This window comes from Aptenodytes forsteri, unplaced genomic scaffold, assembly GCF_000699145.1.
Source record: "Aptenodytes forsteri isolate BGI_AS27 unplaced genomic scaffold, ASM69914v1 Scaffold182, whole genome shotgun sequence".
Lineage (NCBI taxonomy): Eukaryota > Metazoa > Chordata > Aves > Sphenisciformes > Spheniscidae > Aptenodytes > Aptenodytes forsteri.
In genome coordinates, this window is record NW_008795932.1 from 1,370,347 (window position 1) to 1,384,959 (window position 14,613).

Consider the following 14,613-nt stretch of genomic DNA (forward strand, 5'->3'; position numbering starts at 1 on the left):
TTGTATTGAATTCTTTTTAATCAGTTACAAAAGCACCTAGCCAGACTAGATACTAAATCTTCATTATCAGGATAATCTAATAATTTCAGATTTACGTGGATTTCTTGTTTAGCATTACCTTTGTAAATTGCGTGGTTTTGGCTAGGGGGGATCTCCTCCAAGGAGGAGGACAGCATTGTTATTACCTACCTTAGTGCATATGTACATAAATCGTGTTGGACATTTTAGTTAATCAATGGTTATCAGGAAAAAACAATCAATTTCCGGAAGTGAATAATACTCCTTTTATTTTGCCCTTGTATTTTGATGGTACAGTTTAAGGATTGAAGTTTATAAGAGAAATGGGGGGGGGGGGGAAGGAGGGGGCGGGAGAAGTAGATGGCATGTACTTCTCTTGTAGGAATATTCTGACTCTGTCTCTTCTTGAATGCTTTGTGAATATTAGGTTGAGTTTATTACTTGTATTTCTCGGGTTGTGGACAGGAACAAAAATAACATAGTCAGAGCCCCTGTAAAACTTAGTCAAGGAACGGAGTCAAAAGAAGGAGCGGGATATAACACCAAATACGCTTCTTTTCCATCTTCTGCCTAGAGTTTGCGTCAATATTTCATTTTTATAAGAAATCAAGCTTTAGTTCTCTCGATTTCATTCCCTTGTTGGTGAAAATTTGTTACCTACATGAAATTAGTAAACAACCAAGTGGATTTCTTTAGGAGATTAGCCACCTTTAGAAGAAGAAGGTGTGCAGCATAGACGATTAATTCTCTGATGGGGATTTAAATCGAAAGTTTAGTTGTGTCGTAGGTTACAAAGCCCCTGCTTATTCAGCCTTAGTAGAAGGGGGAGAATTTCTTTGTGCGATAGCAGTACTGCTTGTCTCATACTGTTTCAGTGCTTTCAACAGCTAGTTTTATGCCTTACTCTATTTTCATCAAAAGAGGAAAGGGAGTTCTTAGACAGGAGCGTGTATCATTGGCTTCATTTTACAACTGAATCAGCTTTTTCTTCTCTTAAAGGCAAACAAAACCTTTAAACTCTTTCATAATCTGAGAAGAGTATTGAACACAGCAGCTTCCCTTCCTAGGAAACAAATTTTGGAGTTCTGTAATGTATTTATCTATGTGGCTTTTGGGAGATAAATCAGGATTGCATTGAAATTCTTTCTTTCAAAAGTCTTTGTTACTTCTGTTGAAACAGGTATTGAACTATAGTATTCTCAAGTGGGAGTAGGAACATTGGTCATGTTATAGCAAGCAAGAGATCGTAGAGTGCAAGTACGGGAAGGGTGGGGACTGCAGCAAGTTGTGAAAATAAATGTACATAAAGCATACTTGCTTTAATACCTTACTCTTGAAGTTGATAGAAGTGGTAAAATAAGGCAAGACCTTGTGCGTTGCTGAGTCAAGATCAGTTTTGGAAAGGCGAAATGGAAGTAGTGAGTCTTGACAAAGGACTTGAAGCATAGTCAAAGTGAAATGGGGACGGGGAAACTGTGGTGCCTGTGTGCATATAATGTGAGTACTTAATGCACAGCTGTCACTTGAAATATGATAGTTTTTTGGACTGAGTCTGCATTACAGCAGTTTTAAGTGTTATGCCGAACTTGTGTTCTATGTTGTTAAATCTTTGTCTTTATAGCTGATTTTGTATGATGGCCCTTATGAATAGGAGGTGATAGTAAGTATGGTCTCCTTTATTTTCTGGTGTTTTTAATATGAGACAGACGTGAGATCTTACTGAAGTTTGCCCTTCTTCCCCCAGTTCAGTTATAACAATCTGCTTAAAAGTTTCTGTAGAACTACTGGTGGTGAGGCTGATGGTGGCCATATGGACATGTTTTGTGGTGACGTGCTTAGGATCTATGTTTGGGTCCAATGAGTCTGTTCCAAATTCTGCTTTATGGACTGCGTTCTTCTGGTGTCCAAGCCACTGAGCAATGTTAAGATCAAGTTAGTGCTTGTACACCAATTGTTCCAAAACGCTAAGGGTTTCAAGACTACTAAATCTTCACAGCATTGTATCCATGCAAATAGTGCCTTTGAGTCAGTCTAGAATTCAGTAACTGCCTTGACTATTCTGGGACTCTTCCTGAAGACCGTAGGTCATTTGTTAGTAGACTGTACTCAGGGCTGTGTTGTACTATTCTTTGCATAGGTTTCTTCTTGGTGCTGCTGCTGAAAGTGCTCCAGGCAGGTCCATTACCCTCATTGCTCAGCGTAGAGAAGCTGTGTATATACAGTTGTTTATGCAAGATATAGGAGAGTATCTAAAAACCTATAGGTACTGTATAACTAGCAGTAACAATAACATCGCAGGTAACTTAGTTATTATTATGTCTTATCTCTGCTAAAGAAAATATTACTTATGTCCAGAAATTGCTGTTACTGTTCTTTCCCTGCACTGGCAGAGCTCTTGAAGTCTTTCCTGCCTACTGTGATCTTTTGTGGAGTTTTCCTGTGACTTACTGTAGTGCCAAAGGGACATCATTAGAGACCAGATCTGATCATGTTAAATGCTTTATAAGGATAAAAATGTTGCATCGTGTCAAATTGTTTATTTGCTTTGCACATTACCTCCCCTGGTGCAACTTGAGGCCATTTCCTCTTGTCCTATTACTTGTTACTTGGGAGAAGAGACCGAGACCCACCTCGCTACAACCTCCTTTCAGGTGGTTGTAGAGAGTGATAAGGTCTCCCCCAGCCTCCTTTTCTCCAGGCTAAACAACCCCTGTTGGCTTAGCGACCTGCTACACCACTTAGACACACAAGTCTATGGGGCCGGATGGGATCCACCCAAGGGTACTGAGGGAGCTGGCGGAAGTGCTCACCAAGCCACTTTCCATCCTTTACCAACAGTCCTGGCTAACCGGGGAGGTCCCAGTTGACTGGAGGTTAGCAAATGTGATGCCCATCTACAAGAAGGGCTGGAAGGAGGATCCAGGGAACTACAGGCCTGTCAGCGTGACCTTGGTGCCAAGGTGGGTGTCAGTCTCTTCTCCCAAGTAACGAGCGATAGGACAAGAGGAAATGGCCTCAAGTTGTGCCAGGGGAGGTTTAGATTGGATATTAGGAAAAATCTCTTCACCGAAAGGGTTGTCAAGTATTGGAACAGTCTGCCCCAGGGAAGTGGTTCTGTCACTGTCCCTGGAGGTATTTAAAAGATGTGTAGATGTGGTGCTTAGGGACATGGTTTAGTGGTGGACTTGGCAGTTCTAGGTTAATAGTTGGACTCGATGATCTTAAAGGTCTTTTCCAACCTAAATGATTCTATGATAAATTTAAGTATTTTGGTTTTCTTAATTTTTCAGTTACTGTAGCTTAGATGAACGCTTAAAATAGGATTTGAGTGTTCTGGTTTTTTATTAAAAAAAAAAAAAATCTCTGCACTGTTTCTTTTAACTTTTTTGTGTTACTTTACTTTATCTCATCAGATTCTCTTCTCTCGTGGAAATCTTCCGGTGGCCTTTGTGTGTGGGGAAAAGCTTAAGTAGCGAAGGTGAATAACGGTTCAGAAACAGTTCTTAAAAATTGATTTCCAAGTGCTTAATATGTAAGCTTAGGCTTTCTACTGGTACTGCCTTTGTCCCTGTAGTATATATTTGTTCAAGAGGCAAAAGAGCAAAAACAACTAGCAAAATAGCTAAACCAACTCTGTAGATTACTCAACTCTGGAGTTCTTTCGGTTCGATCATTTCCTTTAAGGAAAAAAAATACAGCTCTTTCTGGACAGTGTATTACGTGTGTGTGTTGAGCTGTATCTGTATGTATTTGTTACTTCAGCTAAAAACTGGCTTGGCTGTCCTATGATGCACATACCCTGAGGAAATAAATGCTTTTCACTAGTTCTTCCCCCACACTTTTTTTTCCAGAGAAGCACTCTTTCTCATTCTAGATCTGGATGCTGCTAATGTTTTGAATCGCTCATCAGGGTTTTCAATACTCACTGAATTGTTGTTTCCATTAAATGTATGTTAGCTATATGAAAGGTTCACTTCAGAAGAATCCTTCTTTAACCCTCCTCCTTCTTCAAAATACCAAAACCACACAACTTGTGAAATTTTTAGTTTACTTTCATGGGACATGGTTTAGTGGGCATGGTGGTGTTGGGTTGACGGTTGGACTCGGTGATCTTAGAGGTCTTTTCCAACCTCAATGATTCTATGATTCTATGACCTACAGGATTTCTGGCAACTTGCTTTGTAAGGTATCTATTTTGAGTTCAAATGTAAGCCCCTGCTTCTACTTCTACAAACTTCTTTTGTGGTTTTTTTTTTTTCTTAAGGACTTCCAGCTAAATAATCTGCACTTGTAAAGCAGGATATATGCTGCAGCTAATTCATTTGGAAGATTATCTTGTCTTCATAATAAGAATATCAGTTATTTGCTTTTAAGCTTGTTGGATATTTGCCTACTTCAATGTTAGGTCAAGAAAATAACCTGATCAATTCTAAATGTTTATTTCAGATTTCATGTTTCATCCTGTATTGAGCACCTGCTGCTGAGAGCTGGAAAGTCTACTTAAGGTATGTGGAATAGCTAATGATTTCACTTTCACGCAGGGTTTTATTCTGGGTAAGATGGTTCAAGTTGAGATTTTTTTTTTTTGTTCTTTCGTTGTAATTATTGTTGAAAATCCTGATTTTTAAACAGTGGACGTTAAAACAGAATTTCTTCGTTTGTCTTTTTCTCTGAGCCTCCTAGAACTGGCCTTTCTCTGACATCCCATTTATGGCCCTTCCGTTCAGCCTGAGGGGGTACAGAGGTGGGTAGGCCTGTGCAGCAAGTAATCTATTGTGTATGGGAGGAATTTGTAACGTGTTTTTTTTCAGCTACCAAAACTACTTAGCTGGAAATTCTGACCAGACTGACGTGCTGGCTTTGGAGCAAAATATTAATGATTCTCTATTTTTATGTTCTGCTTTTTTGTAAAAATTTGTCTTAAGCAAAGACTGTAGGGGCATTTGGCTTAATCTTAAGTAGTTTTGCTATAAGCAGGAGTAGAGAAGTTGGGTAACCACAATATTCTTTGTGTTACAGGAATCTTATTTCTGGTTCCTATTTTTTTGATTCATTGTGACACCTCCCCCCACTCCAATATACTTGGTATTTCTGACTTCTGCTTTTATTGGTGCTGACGTACATGGATGTTTGGAATATTCTTACATATGAGTGTGGCTAGAATAACTTGTTGGATATATATATTTTTTTTTTCTTTTCTGGTTTGGTGTGTTTATTACTTGTTTTTCTTTCTACAGTCTTCTCTGCGGTTGGTGGTTTGGGAGCCTGTATTACTTTTTTTTTCCTAAGGCTTTGGCAGGTACCAAAATTCATCGCCTGCCACTTCAAGAGCACTTTTGCATCTAACTTGCTGATGTGGAGAGCCTTATTTAAAACTTTTATATCACCTGTTTTAGATTACATTAATGTTCTCCTTGCTTGGGCTGTAATGCACTTGAAAACAAAGGAGGTGTGGCTGCTAGCATTTCACATGGACTAGGCCCCTAATGGGATTTCAGACTGTTATCTTGCAGTTCAACTTCAGAGTATTGCCCCTCCAGGATGTCTCCGTATTTTCACCTTCAGGGAACAGCAGAGGGTCTCTTTGCGCTTCCTGACTATCTACATTTGCAAGGATAGATGTCTTTATTCTTCAGGAGCTTTTTTGCTTAACTTCTGGCTTCATGAGTGGTCTGGATATTAGTCAGCCTTTTTTAAACTTCAATTTTCAAGTTTATGGTGACTAATTGCTTCTCCTTTTCAATTTCTCCCTTCCCTTTTCTGGTGTGGGATAATGTTTGTATTATGCAATTAGTTTTTTCCAAGGAATTCCACCTACTTTCACCACTCCAAGGAATAAGTTGAATGGTTTAAGAAATAGTAGTCTTCAGTTTTGTCACCTAAACTGGAAAAAAAAAAAAAGTACTTCAGTTTGAACAAAAAGCACTAGTACTGGTATCTTTATCAATTAAGACTAAAATTTGTTGTGTATCATGTTAAATCTGAATTATGATTCGGATGGAAAAGTAGGCATTTTTAAAATATTTTTTTGAACATCTAAAACTAATAGTGTGACAAATCCAGAAAACAAGGGGAGGGGGGCAAACCGGGCCCCCCCTCTTCAGTTTATTATATATAAAGGCCTGCAAATCAGACCTGTGACTTAAGGGGGTTTTTTATGCTTCCTTTCATTTTGTTTGACCTTTTAAAAGGAATGGCTATGACTGTTGTGATGTCATAGGCAAAAAAGCACACTTGTATGTTTTGTGAACTGAAGCCATTTGTTCTTTGGAACACATGGTTTGTAAAAGGCTGAAGTGAGTCATATCCTGCTAAAACCATGACAACTAAGTATTTATTAGTTTGTTAGGTAAATATCTTGCAGTACCTTCCTAGATAAGACTTCATAGAAAACCAGCCCTGTGAATAACAAGGCTGTGAAATATAATGGCAAGTAAGAAGAAGAAACAGTGAAAGATCTTAAATGTAAATTGCAGGTACTTCTGACTTGTCAGGTTTACATTGAAGTATGTGTATTTTTTCTGGCTGGGGATTTGGTAGGAGGAAGAGCTCAGTGGTACTTACTCTTTGAAATCGGTATTATATATGCAAATACTGGAATGACAGTTCCAGTGGAAAGGACAGAAAAATGTACTGAATCTCTTGCTTACCCAGGTGCTTTATAAACTGTTATTGTAAGTCTTACATTCATATTGCAAAAATTTAAGCTCTTGTGTATCACGGTAGGCCTTTCGTTACACGATCACATACTTCGTTCCACAGAACGACTACCTTTTTTGGTACCAAAAATACACTTGTCTATTCACTGCACTCTTCAAGCCCTTCTCTTACAGGATGGATTTTTTTCCTGTTAAGTTTGCCATGGTAGTACTGGCTTTACCCATTCATCTTATGATATTATTAGTATCTGTATTGCGTGGAGTCACAGAATTTAGGATAAAAGGTTTCAATTTTAGGTCCCTGCTCAGACATGCCATTTTTTGTTGTAACACTTAAAATTTGCACTCAAAGCAGATCTCCCACTGATTTGAATAGCACCTGAAAGTACTTGACAATTCTGTATTTAACCCCCCAGGTATCAAGGCATGTGCCCATGAAAGAGAAAAGCATGGTGATTGCGGGAAAACTTGACTAAATGACTCTGCTAACATGATCCAGAAAGCCTGAATGCAGAGATGACACTTAATTGCTTCAGCTCATAAAGTATTCTTTGTCTTCTTCCTGATGGTAGTTATTTACTCTGATTATTTATTAGGGAATGCAGAAGACATGTATCAATAGGAAGGGATTATGACTTTCTGTAAACAGTTAGTTTATAATAAACAGTTTATAATAAACAGTTCTGTTTAGCTTTATAATTCTGACTTACTCCCCAGGCCAGTCTTTATGCACTGAATTGGTGCAGGGGTTCTGTAGGTAAAAGTACATGTAATTGTATGGGTATTTATTGTGTGTGTGTTGTCAAAGATGTCGGACGGCCATTGACAGTAGGTGGTGCTAGCACTTCCACCTAAGCAGCAGCTTCCAAAAGACGTTCTCCTGATTGTATCCCTACTGCAAGTGACATCAGATGCTTTCCAACTTTATGGTTTTATTTCAGTTGAAATTAAACTAGTATTTGATGAGCAACCTTGTTGTATCCAGCATAGCACTCGTTTAAAAACAGTTTGGCAGATCAATAAATTAATGTTCCTTTTTTATCTCTTACAGCAAGAAATGCTTCCCTAATGAAATCTTAAAGATCCATGTTTTCTGTATATTTTGGATGTTATGCATGTAATCTTGTTTTAATACATTCAGGGCTTTTCCTTCCTGATACAAAAATCTGTTTAGAAAGATTTCAGTTTGCACTTAAAACTGTAAAGAATAACCACTCTATTCTCAAGTGTCAAGATAATCAATGTATATTGCTTCTTGCCAATAACACCTATGTGCTTATAGCTCCTCCTGGCTTCTGAAAGTGGAATTTTGCTGGGCTTGCTGCCTAGTTTATTATTCTGGACTTTTGGGGCATTGGAGAAAGACTTACTTTTCCTCCAAGGTTATAGTAAACCAACTTCTTCCACGCACGCTGCGTTCACAAGTGTCTGTGAGTTCACCAGTGGTTCAGTGCAGAACACGCTCTTCTCTCTGGCTGGGTTCTTGCTGTGGAGGGCTCTGTGCTCCATCTGTATTGGCAGGCATCACCAGAGTTTTAAAAGCAATGAACTTGAATGTAATGAATACAAACCGTGCCATGTGGTGCTTAATGCCTTCCTGAACTCTCTGTCCTGGCCTTTGCCCAGCATAGTTGTTGTTCCTCAGCCTGTCCCCAGAGCAACTGTTGTCTTTTACATAAAACTAAGCGGGCTGGGGAAGATAAATTTCAGTGCTCGTGATATTCTCCTTAGTTGTCTCATCCCTCAGCGGAGTTTAATAAAACCTCAGCCTGTCTGCATTATCTCGGAATATGTTACTGAGGTAGAATGAAGTAGGGTTTTAGTCTTCCCTCTGGAGGTGCCAAAGGTCTTCTGTATACCAAAACAAATTATTTGTTTTGGTTGCTAGCCCTTCTGGTAAATGTGAGTAGGGAAATACAAAACAGAAAACAAAGTTTGACTCTGTAAATAGTACTCCTTTATAATACAACTTGGATGGATCTGTAGTAGTACATTCTGATGATGCCAGGCGTAGCCATGTAATGCTACTGCTGCTACCTTCCAGACTGTGTAAATTGCAGGTTTGTGACCATTGTTTCAGCTTGGAAACGTTGAGACCTTCTTACAGAGTAGATTCTTCTCCTCATTGTGGGGCAACTAATTTTTTTTTTCTTCATCGCAGCCCTGCAAACACATACCTGTTCAAATTTGTGTAACCATGTTGACATGTTCAAATCAGTAACAGTAGTTCTTATATCTGAAGTCAAACATGCCTATACATGTTTTTTTTAACTATTATGGTGGTAGGCTTATTTATAATCAGTAATAGTAGTTCTTGTATAGGCATGCTTGACTTCAGATATATGTTTTTTTTAACTATTATGGTGGTAGGCTTATTTATAGTTGTAATGAAGGTGGATGCAACCCATTTTATTAGTCTAAAAAGCAAAACTAATTCTGTTTCACTGTGGCTATTCTGCTCCATCCCACTAGTGTATTTATCACTTCTCTAAAAATAGATTTAGAGCTTTTGGGAGGGTTAGAGCTTAGAGCAGGGTTATATTTGCAGTAAAGTTCGCTGTAGCTCTTTTCTATGAGAACACTTCACTTGCTCGCTGGTCATGTATAATTGTCCTTTGATCCTGTGTTTTGGTTAATGGGGTAAGGTCCGTACTGCCTGTTATTTGCTGTAGAAAATACACAAGACTGTTTAACACTGGCCTGGGAAAGTTTCTAAAAGCAACAGGTTATTCTGAACCATTCACCAGGACCATTCTTATACAAAATAATCAACGATAGTGTGCATCTCACTGCTAGGTGGTAGACTTAAAATTTCCAGTATGTCCAAATTTCAGACACTTAGTGGATCAACTCCATATCAGCCTTGCACCTTAAAGTGTGTTACCTTCCTGCTCGTACAAAGAAAACTTGAAGAGAATTTTCTGAGAGCATCAAAAAGACAAATTCAAACCAGACCATAACCTTTTCAAGGCTTGAAAAGTTCAATTCTCACCTGTGAACTGAGTTAGGCTTGCCAGGCTTCCTGTTATCCTTTGTGATAGTGTTTGTTATTGGTATAGCATCTTGAGTTGTAGTTGTAGACCAGGTTGTAATGAGTGTCCTTATAAGAAAAAGAAAATCGGTGGATACAAAAGTACTGACAAGTCATAAAATACTGTGGAAAAAATATTGGCCAGCTTGATAGGCAGCAGGAGCAGCAAGTGACAACCCAGGGGTTGCCAAGGTTGGTTTGTATGCGCTGTAGTAAAGGAAAGATCTGGGTTATTTCCTGGCAGACATTCATGGAGAACTTCCTCTGAAGAGAAGCAGTCTCGAGTGCATTTCCTGAAACGTGTTTTAATTAGCAGTGCCTGAGACGCAGGGAATTTCACTCCTCAGGAAATTCGGGGCTTATAAATACTCTGCTGTGCTCAAAACGGGACCTGATATTCTAGCTTAACCCTTATCAGCATTGTATAAAGTAAAAAGATTACTTGTCTCCCTTATGTTTGGCACCCCTTGTTCACAAGTCCCAACATAATATTAGTTTTTTATTTATTTTCCCCTTCTCTCGGTAGTCTCAATAGTTCTTGTTCACTTTTGATTCACTAAAACTTCCACGTTTTCTGTGGTATTACTGTCTTGCTAGTAATCTCATTTTGTATATGCATGGTTGATTATTCTTACCTAGTTGTAAAGCTGGTGGAAAATCATGCGATAGTGTTAGAAGCCTTTGATGTGATGTCTTTCCTTCTCATGTATTTATAAGACACATTACCAGTTACATGTGAACAGGCAGTATAAATCCTTTCAAATCGGCCTGACTCCCCTTTATGTCTAGATGCTTGCAGATAATTTGGTTTGCTTGTTCTCTTTGGGACCTTGAGTTGCGTAAGTCTTCCTAATGCATCATAATTCTTTAGATGCCAATTTCTTTTGAAACTCATTGCTTTGAATTTGTTTGCTAAGCTTGTAGTTGAGTAGAATATATTTATAAAAAGCTTTCTCCTGTTTAGTGAGCTTGTGCTGCTAACCGTCTCTGTTTAAAATGTTCCAACTCAGCAACAGAGTTTTTAGCTGTGGATTTGTGGACCAAAAGTGTTGACTGTTAAATTTTGGAAATAATGCTGTGTTTTCATGTGCTTGAATTTCATTAAGTCCCTTTACAGTAGCAGGAATTGGCAGAAATAGTGGTTTATTTTTGATTATATTGTGTACTGTTCACACATACTGCTATCTTGGGTATAGAGTAGATGGCTATCAGAAGTGATGAGATTTCTTTTGTTTCTTTCTTACTGGTAAGTATGAGTCAGTACTCTTTTTCTGTGGCAAGAAGTAAAGCAGGCAACTTGAATTCCCTGGGCAAGATTCTGGACAAATGCAGCTTGGGCAGTTTTTCCTTATTAAGGAGGATGAAGAGGACATGAAAAGGCAATGAGAGTCTATAACTGCACTCATAAAGGAATGCATTAAATGAGATATAATGCTCTGTGCCAAGGGTGGGCCTTGATTGCCTAGCAGAAGTTATTAATAGCTGTTCCAGGTACCACTGAAATACTGCCCTTTAACAACATGTGGAAGGTATATTGTAACACAGTCCACTCCCAGCTGTATTGTGGAAGGTGGAGTCTTTAAATTGCTAACCAAGATTCCCATTAAAAAAAGAAAAAGGTCATTTCTTATTTTAGTAAAATAGTATTTAGAGTATGGAAAGGAAAAGGGCGCTTAAAAAGTCATGGTTGTCAACAGGACTCCAAGTTTGGCATTCCAGGTTATATTTGTATGTATTGTTAGCAGGTGGTTGTGTTGTCATTTCCCTCTTTCAGGATCAGTCTACTCGGTTTAACTTTCAGGATAGAACGATAAAAGCTTGGCAGAATCATAAAGCCCAAAGGAATTGGGGCAGCTATGATCATGGAGTCCTTCCTTTCAGCCCGTTCCTTTACTGTAAATGATCTCTACAAGAGCAATGTCCAAAAGGAATGGTAGGCTTTTTCTAACAGTATAATACTCAATGTATTCTAACTTTCTCCTGTTTCTGGAAGTCTTTTCGTGGTGTTTTGCTAGTAGTAATATTCCTGGGAGTCTGAACCGTATTGTGTCATAGCTATTTTAAGCAGAACAATTCAGGTTGTACTCCTCTGCCTTTCCTGTATGCTAACTCTTACAAATCACCTTACATATAAATTTGAGTCGGACTTTTTTTATGGTGAATAATTTACCTTAGAAGCCTCTGCATAATAATTTTTGTTTTTGAAAAACAAACAGGATGTTAACTTCCACCTCCTTTTTGCATGGTGTTAGGGGCTTTGATACCTATCCTTTGATGCCTTAAAAAAAAATCCTGAGCACAGGATATATTTGTATCCAGCCTGAGTCCTTGTGCTTCTAGCTCTATGCTAAATCCTAAACAGATGTGACCCTATTTGAGGCCCATTTTCTCCAGGAGATCTTGTATGCATGTAAGTAGTCAATGAAGAATAGGACATCTGGTGGTGGTGCTGGTATCTGGGCTTCAGTTCAGAGGTTTCCTCTTCCGAAGGTTTGAAGAGAAGCCAAGCCAAAGCTACCTGGAAGATTTGCTTGGGGTGTGTGTGTATGTGTGTATAAACATAAGTATGTGGTCTGAAACTTTCACCAGTTACTCTTCTACTTCTTGAAGGAAAAGGTTATGAGTTAGAGCTCTATACTAAATCCAGAGTTCAAGTGACATAAGAATTCCTGAATCCTGATACTAATACAAGGAATTAATATCTTTGATGTTGCTTTTGGTAACAAACACTTAGCTTTGGAGACATAACATAAATGCAGCTCTCCCCCTGGAAAAGAGAAAGAATGACATAAGGAAAACAGTATGTTACATTGCTTAATATATTGATGGGCTCTGTATCCATAGTGATGACAGCAGAAAAACCTGCATAGAATGCCGCTACCGTTACCGCAATAACTATATACAAGCAGTATGACTAATATGGGTCAGAAGATGCTGTTTTAGCTTTTCTAACTAAAACTCCCACTTGAAGGTGTCATCATACAAAGAAAATTTGTGATGGCTATATTCGGGGAGCATCACAGATTTAAAAATTAGCTGAAATGCACAAATACAGAGTTAATTAGTCTTTTAGCATCTAATGCTTTTCTAATGCAAGATGTGCATCCCCTAATTCTTAGTGGGCAAAGTGTGGAAGTACTAAGGTGGGGAGGGAGGGTTGCAATCAGTCAGAAGGCTCATCTGTTTTTAAGTACAAGACTAAGTAATCCTTCTTCATTCAAGTTCCTCACCTGGTTTGTATTTTTAAAGAGAATACTTAATCCCTAAATTTGCATCTGAACTGTAAAATACTTTTGTCAGGAAAAAATAATTTCTGTGTTATTTGGGTGAGTTGGGTGGAGTTTACTTTAAATTTGTTACTTTTAACATGAACTTCTTTTTTCCGCTTTCTTCAAAATAACTTTTCAAGATAAACTAGTGGGAACCTGTGAACATTTGAAAAGCAGTTTGTAGGAAAGGCCCAAAGCTTGGTCTCAGGTCTAGAATTTTTGCTCTCATAGAAGTTATAGTTAGTTATAGAAGATTATAGAAACTGAACCAAAGACTTGCTTTTGGGGATGGTAGAACTACTGTTTTTCTCAGTCCTCTTCAGTGGCAGCAATGCAGAATTTCTGCAAATTCGCACGTGTCAGTTAATACTGGTTTTCATCTTTGCAGCATCCATGTTTTCTGTATAGCTGGTCTGATGACTAATTGAGGTCATACGCAGTCTGTTCAGGAAATCCTGGTAACTTTGCATTTCCTTATTTTTAGTGTTCTCTTGTATCGTTAAAATTGCCTAAAATGTGTTTTGAAGCAAGGACATGTCTTGATTTGTTTGCGATATCTCAAATTTCTGAAGAATGCAGAAATTTGAAGGAGGGAAGCAGTTAGGGATCTGAGCAGCCCAAGGACAAGAAAACTCTCCAAGCCTACTTAATTCCCTGTGATAGAAAGAGAAATATGCGGAAAAAATTTGGTTTTGGCTTATGCAAATAATGGCACATACGTGCCATTTGTGGCTTAAATGGGGTGGTTATTCCCAAATTTTTGTTAAAAGGAGGGGATACTAAAAAAATTGTGTTGAAATATTCATAGTATATAATTGCTGAGGCTGTTGGTAGTGCACATTGGTATTTATTTCACTTTATGGTTTATAATATATACACTTTGTAGATAACTTCTGTTACATTTTTAACTCCTAGACTGACTGCAAATTAAATATTGATTTGTGCATTGCTGGTTTTCAAGCTTCAAGGCACTTCTGAGTTGTGGTTAATTGATCTCCAACTCCACATTTTAACACACAGAGGTGGTTCTGAAAGCAAGGCATCTGAATTGCAAATTACTGTATGTTTTACACATGCAGTTCACATATTTAACCGATTTCATGAACTTGAGACTAGCCTGTTTTGCTGTGCAAGTTACTCTTTGAAATGCTGGTAAATATGAAGGGAAAATAAGGATAGAACAAAACAAGAAATAAGCTACTGTTAACAAGTTTTCTAATGTGAAAGTAACATTATTTGCATGTAAAATATTTAGAAATTGTACTCTTATCATTCACACTGTCCATCTCACGGCATTCAGTTTCCCAAAAACCCAAAAGTCAGACCTCAATTTTCTGGAGCCTTCAGTCACAAATGTCAGTATTGAGCCAGTAATCAGTGCTGTAATCCAGGAATCATAGAATCATAGAATCATTGAGAAAATATTTAGAAATTGTACTCTTATCATTCACACTGTCCATCTCACGGCATTCAGTTTCCCAAAAACCCAAAAGTCAGACCTCAATTTTCTGGAGCCTTCAGTCACAAATGTCAGTATTGAGCCAGTAATCAGTGCTGTAATCCAGGAATCATAGAATCATAGAATCATTGAGGTTGGAAAAGACCTCTAAGATCATCGAGTCCAACCATCAACCCA

At 38.2% G+C, this 14,613-nt stretch overlaps 1 protein-coding gene across 9 annotated transcripts in view; it reads left to right on the top strand.

The window, feature by feature from the left end:
* Nucleotides 1-4,463: 4,463 nt before the first annotated feature.
* The window catches only part of PTK2 (protein tyrosine kinase 2), a 215,895-nt gene continuing 205,745 nt past the window's right edge, over nucleotides 4,464-14,613 (top strand). For all 9 annotated transcript variants that reach the window (XM_009285068.1, XM_009285070.1, XM_009285071.1 and 6 more), the window contains exon 1: nucleotides 4,464-4,523. The gene's annotated coding sequence lies outside the window, so the exon portion shown is untranslated. The remainder of the gene's footprint in view (nucleotides 4,524-14,613) is intronic.